At 42.1% G+C, this 6,000-nt stretch overlaps 1 protein-coding gene across 2 annotated transcripts in view; it reads right to left on the bottom strand.

The window, feature by feature from the left end:
* Positions 1 to 5,169, bottom strand: part of LOC147641617 (putative LL-diaminopimelate aminotransferase, chloroplastic) — a 41,217-nt gene extending 36,048 nt beyond the window's left edge. Inside the window, exon 1 of one of the 2 annotated variants that reach the window (XM_086794406.1) lies at positions 4,933 to 5,169. The gene's annotated coding sequence lies outside the window, so the exon portion shown is untranslated. Of the gene's footprint in view, positions 1 to 4,895 lie in introns of both variants that reach the window. The other variant, XM_086794475.1, reaches the window with a different exon arrangement.
* Between the last annotated feature and the right edge of the window lie 831 nt (positions 5,170 to 6,000).

Here is a 6,000-nt window from a genome sequence, read left to right on the forward strand (position 1 = left end):
TGCAAACTAAGGCTGAGAGAAGGGCTGCTTTGAGACTGTTCTAGGCTGAGTTTATGCACTATGAATGAACAATGTTACGTTTACCTTCACCGAGATGGCTGTGAATGCTGAAAACTGCACAATGGCTGAAAACGCAAGGGCTCGTGCGCCTCTTTCCTTGGACTGAATTCGAGCTGCGTTTCGATGATGAATACTCTATATAATCAAGCGATAATGCTCCAATATGTTGTGGACTGAATCTATAACTATTTGGCCCTTCTAGCTCTATTTCACATGATGAAACCCATGGCCGGACACCAGACAAGTGGAAGAAGACGGGGACAAGGTCCATAAGGTTTGATTAAGAAAAAGCACCATTCTTGGTCAAAAAGCAAGTAAAAGCAAAAAGTCAAACAGGATTGACCGCAAGCCAAGGACACCATTGGAAAGAGGAGAGACTGAGCTAGACCAAAAAGCTAAAAGGCGCTTTCTCAAAAAGTAGCTCTAAGGCCTTAAAGCCAGAAAAGCAAAGCACCAAAAGTTAAGTAAATATTTTATTAATAAAAGTAAAAAAAACAAAAGCAAAGGCAAAAAGGAAAAAGCAAAGCATAAAAAGGCAAAGCAAAAGCATGGACAAGCTTTTGGCAAAAAGCAGAGCTCTTTTCAAGTATAAAAAGGCTTGAACCTCTCTTGTAGCATCATGAAGGAGATCGTGGGGTGTGTGTGGGCATCATTATGATCATGGAGAGCTTCTTCTTCGCCACAATGTGCTTTTCATATGTACGGTTAGCCCTAGACTTGTATGGGCATATGCATGGGCGATATGGACACATGTACGGAGCTGTACGGATAGAAATTTCAGCAACCCTAAAATTGCTCCAAAAACCCTAAAAACTATATTTTTAACGCCCAAAAATCATTAAAACAAGCTTTATATCAATTTTCTTGCCAGAAAGAGCTTTTCCATGGTTTTCTTCATCGACAAGGTTGTAAGAGTTGTGGAAATTATTCATGGGATAAGCGAGTGGATTTAGAACTTGGACATGAACATGGAACTTGGACATAGAGCGTGGACATGAAACATAGAGCCTAGACATGGAGCTTGGATTTTGGACTTGGATCTAGATTTGGATCTGGACTTGGACTTGGATTTGGACTTGGACTTGGATTCATTGGACTTGGATTTGGATATTAGATTTGGTACTAGCCCGGTGAGAGATACTTGTGGGTCATCCCCGTGGTGTACTCGACATCAGAGATCTTGTGCCTCGACATCAACATCGACTTGGACATCCTACATCGGCACATCTATTTGTTTTGTATTCATTGATTGTATTGATCCTAGCTAGTGTGCCCGTGGATTGTTCCTAAATAAATTCCTGAAAGGGAGCGGGGCCTGTTCCCCGCTCAATGTGGTGTACTGTGCAAGTCCCTATTCCCTTCTCTCTCTCCCCTCTCTCTATATATATTTTTATCTCTTGGACACATGGTTGAGTCTGTCACGGCACGCCCCGCTGGGCTTACAGAATCGCATATGTGATGAACATGAGATGGAATAGAAAGGACTAGGCCATGCTATTTATATGCACAAGTGGCTGGTCGGCTAGCCGATTGTAGCATTTTATGCTACACGACTTGTTTATGATGAAAATAATGGTAATAATGCTTAAATAATGTGAAAAAAATGCTAGAAGATATGATAAAAACTACTTAATAATATCCTAAGGCTTCTACTAACTCTACATGCATGAATGATTCTCTCCAAGTGGGTTAAGGGACTTGATTGACTGCCTGACTGACACTCTAAGGCTGAGGAATGACCTACGTAGCTCGTGCCTAACATATCCTGGCCTAGGATTACAATGGGGTCACGGCATACAACAATATCAAGGTTCTATTGTTGTACAGCGGAGCACTGATGATGAGCCATCTTGTTACCATGCACTACAGTGCAGAGTGAATGTGATACGAGACCCTTCTTCAGGTCAAGGGCAAAGGCAAATGGAAGTCCAAGGATTCCACCAACAACAAAGTTGACTCTAAACCTGCTAACAATCCTGCTCATAAGAATCTTACTTGCCATTATTGTGGTCACAAAGGTCACATTCAACCTGACTGTCGCAAGAAGAAGAGAGAAGGTGGTTCTGCAAAGAAGCCCACCAATCAAACCTCTCCATCTACCAACCAATCAAAGAAGCCCACCAATCAAACCTCTCCATCTACCAACCAATCCCAAAAATCCTCTTCCACCAAGGAGACTGTCTTCATCAACATCAAGGAGCTTCCTGCCGCTAACTCACTTGTTCCTGCCACCTCACATCTTCTTACAGATTGGGTGGTTGACATTGGGTGCACTACTCACATGACAATGGGTGGCTGCTAGTGGGTGCATCATTGCATGTCACCATTTGGTCCCTTCACCAGTCTTGATCAATGTTTTACACAGAGCAGAACCAAGGTGAGAATGGAAATTTTTCACAAAAGAAAGCTGAAGCATTTATTAGTAAAGTTTGGCCTGAAAGATGGCTACAGAGCATGAGCAGCAAGGGATTTTATTCATCAAAGTGACTTATAATGTTTATAAGTCAGTGTTTTCACACATCATTAATAAAGGGCTGGACATATTATTATTTTGGGCATGAACAAGTGGACAAAAAGAGACGCCTAGCTAAAACTTGGGAAGCAAGTTTGGGAAAAGCATAGAAGAAGCTATTTTTGACAGCCAAGCCCGAGACTGAGTGGGGATTGTTATGGGATAGGTTCTGGACAGTGTTTGCGCTGATATGGGATTAAGAATATGAATAAGATAGGAAATTGGGACTAGGAAGAAAAAGAGATGAGAGAAAAAGAGGTGAAATGAAGAGGAGGAGAAGATTGCAACTATGAAAAAGGGGAAAAGGAGAGGAAGTGGAAGAAGGGACAAAGGGGAAGAAGAGAGGAAGGAAGGAGAGGAAGAGGAGAATAAGGAAGGAGAAGGAGAGGGCCCACGGGCACTCAAGTTGCTACTACAAAAGGATCTACTCAACGGGGGGGATTTTTGAAAAAAACAAATATTCTTTAATTTTCGAAACATCACTAGCCAAGAGGTTTTGAACGTCGAAACGCTTTTTTGTGACTATGATCCACAATCAGCTTTGTACCTGTGTGTTAAGGTTCTATACATAGGTCTTGCATGTAGCATTATTTTGCATGCAAGTTAAGTGTTGCATCTAGGTTAAGCCTGGGGAACCATGTGCCCCTTCAATGTGTTCCCAACACGGACAAGCAACCAATGGAGAGCCTTGAAGACATGAAAAAGAGGCATTGGCGAGAGTTGTAGATTGGGTAGGAGGAGTTATGGCGAAAGCAAGAGGAGCTTCAAGAATGGTTTTGTCGGATGGATGAAGTTATCGTACCCCAGTATAAACGGATACAAGAGGAACAAGAAGTCCAGGAAAGTGAGGAATGACAACACGAAGAACATGAAGCAAAGCTTTGGGAAGAGCTAAGGAGAGCCCATATCATCAAGATGGTGACAGAGTGTTAATGTACACGCATGGGTACATACCACAATAGACATTGATCCAAGTGAGGGAAAGCTTCCAAGGCATGAGGATCTCCTAGGTGATGCTACCACATTAGACGTTGATCCAAGACGAGGATCTCCTAGGTGATGCTATCATAGATGGAGAGATTCCAAAAGAAAGTTTCATTGCTGAGTTGCCAATGCCTGAAATCGAATGTGAACCCAAACCCAAACCCAAACCAAAGAGCCAACGGTAGATCTCTCTATCCAGACAGGACAATGAGGTCAACCTATCAGTTGCCTACAGCTTCTGAAGAGGCTTCCCGAGTCCAATAAGGAGGATGAGACTACATCTCTTGTTGAAGATCCAGTATAACTGGACAAGAGAGCTTTGAGATTGAGCCAGTGAATGTGGAGCAGAGCCTACACATTGGCCGGAACAGAAGTGGAAGAAAAGTGGAGCAAAAAAGCATGATTTGCCCCAATGCTCACATTTCACAAGAGAGGATGTCACATGCATCACCTATTTAGGGAGATGTCAAGAGTGTGCACGGTGAGGGTGTACCTTAGGTACCCCTAGATTTGCCCCAGTGCTCACATTTCACAAGAGAGGATGTCACATGCATCACCTATTTAAGGAGATGTCAAGAGTGTGCACGGTGAGGGTGTACCTTAGGTACCCCTAGATTGTCTTCCTTTACACCAAAAGGTTGGTTGCATTGGCAGGCACAACCAGCTGCCAACGTCAACCAAGGATTTCGTTTACATGCTGGTGGGCCTGGATTTTCAAAGCTGTAACCCGTTGTAAGCTGGTTGAAGTAGCCTATGTGTTGACTCGTTGAGCTCATAACTTGGTAGTTTTTTAAATTTCCCCCCTCAGCCCACCAGATGACAACCATCTGATATGGAAACTTAGGTTGCTAGTTTAGAGCCAATCCAAAATTTTCTGACAACCACCTAGAAAAGAGGGTTTGTAGTCAACTCTCAAACAAGAGCCTGTGCTTGGATGTGGGTGCGACTGCCCAAGGGGAGGTCTTGGTCCCCCTTCTTCTCCTTCCGATTCATACTCTAAATACGACACTGATACATGAAGGAGGCTGTCAAATCAAGCCCAATAAGATCAAAATGCTACAGCAAGCTGATCTTTAAGCTAAAACAGCGGACGTGAGCACACATGGAACCAGCAAGAGATCAACAAGAGCACCTCTTTATCCTCTCCACCACAATAAATGACTGGAACAATCCACTTTAATAAAACATCTTAGTGGCTTCTTAATTACTAAGCAAATTCACCTAAACGCAGCACAAAGCAAGCTCTTTGCCCCCGAAAAAGAACGGTGGGGCATGTAAATGAGGGCACCATGCATGCTAATGGGAGAATTTGAAAGATAAAAAGCGAGAGAAAATGTACTTCAAATATTTGATGGCGTCTCTGCAGAAGAAGATACCTTGTTCTCAAAAGCTTCCTGTTAAAGGGGTGGAGTGGAGGCCAGACTCTCTCTCCCCTTGGGCTCTTTTTTCCATGCCGCCTATTATTATTATTATTTATTCTATTCTATCTCTATAAAAACCTTTTTGCGTATGGTAGAATGGTTGGGTTTCATTATTGGGGCTCTCCAGCTGGTAGAACGTTATGGTGTTGGCTCTTTGTGTGAGCGGATGGATTCTTCCACCTTCCTAACACAAAAACCTTTTTTCAAAACAAGTTGCTCAAAACTATGTCTTGCTTATTGACAACGTGTCCCAAATATTCAACTTTCTTTTGACACGAGAAAGTCTTACTCTTTATTGGCAAACAAACGTTGCAAATAAATGTGGTTCATACTGTTACGGTATGAAATTTACTATATTTTTTATTCTCAATATTTTAGAAAGAATATATGCTTGAGTAATATGTGTGCAGGAAGTCTAATGTGCGAGGAAATTATCTAAAGGTTGCACAAGGTGCAAGTGGTAAATCTATGCACAAGGAGCACTTTAGTTTGATTAATTTATTTAAAGGTTACACGAGGTGCAAATGGTGAGTGTGTGTGTCTTTGTGCCTATCAACGTTTCATATTGGGATTAATTATTGAGGTGTAACAATTAATTGGAACAACTAATATGTTTACGTTTGTGAGATAGGTGAAAATGGGTATGATTGGACAGCTTTTATAAGTGCTTTGATTGAGGAATTTTCAGCTCTAAGCCTTCATAGTACATGATATGTACATGATATGGCTTGATTTGAGGGAAGTTTACCGCCATACACATGTCTTTTTGGCTCCAACATACATGGCTCACGCATGAGCATGCTATTTGACACATGAGTCCTTGATGGTATACTTCATCCATGCAAGTTTGTACATATATATCTAAGGTTTTTAGGACGAAACCTCTTGGGTGGAGATGGTTTGTAACAAAGTAAAAAGAGACTCAAGTCAATTTGGGCCCAAGGCCAAGGGATGAAGGGGATGTGAAAGGGGCCAAGGATTAAGACTAGGTTTGGGTATGCCCATGGACATTAATAAGTGTAG

This window comes from Cibotium barometz, chromosome 1 (assembly GCF_041138505.1).
Source record: "Cibotium barometz isolate CiBa-2024 chromosome 1, ASM4113850v1, whole genome shotgun sequence".
Lineage (NCBI taxonomy): Eukaryota > Viridiplantae > Streptophyta > Polypodiopsida > Cyatheales > Cibotiaceae > Cibotium > Cibotium barometz.